Genomic DNA, 676 nt, shown 5'->3' on the forward strand with positions numbered 1-676 from the left:
TTTTTTTTTTTTTTTTTTTTATGTAAGTTCCTTCGCTTTTCCTCAAGATGACTTTGGTAAGGGTCATGTTTTGTCCGTTTATTTTTATCTATTAGTTAGCTTAGTTTAAAACTTATAATCTTTGTGAAACTCCAACTCCCAAAATAAAATTTAATTCTCATACATCATTATTTTAAAAACTAACTAATGTTGACAATAATAAAAGTAATTTTGGTTAGGTCTAAAGTTAGCCTCCAAAATATACTCTAATAAACAATTTTTTTATTTAGAGATGTTTATGGGGTAGGATGAGATAGAGTAGGCAGAGACAAAGAAATCATTTGAGTCTGGTCTCTACCTCCCATTTCAATTTTAATCTCCAATCAAATTTTTAATTTTCTTTTGTGCCAATTATGCAAGGACCGGTGTAAAAATTTTTAGAGAACTCGGTTATCTATATTTTAAAAAATAAAACATTCTAATAAATTTAATATTAAAATTGGTTAGGGATGGAAGAAATCTCTTTTATTCTTTCATTACTTCCTACTTCAATTGGAATTCCTACCTATGTCGGTCAGCCAGGACAACTCTAATGGAGGAAGCCAATTTTGTTTGAGAGAGGGGATATTTTTCTTAATCTTACAAAAAAAAAAAAAAAAAAAAAAAAAAAAAAAAAAAAAAAAAAAAAAAAAAAAAA

Source organism: Cucurbita moschata, unplaced genomic scaffold, assembly GCF_002738365.1.
Source record: "Cucurbita moschata cultivar Rifu unplaced genomic scaffold, Cmos_1.0 Cmo_Scf00074, whole genome shotgun sequence".
NCBI classification, from domain to species: Eukaryota; Viridiplantae; Streptophyta; class Magnoliopsida; order Cucurbitales; family Cucurbitaceae; genus Cucurbita; species Cucurbita moschata.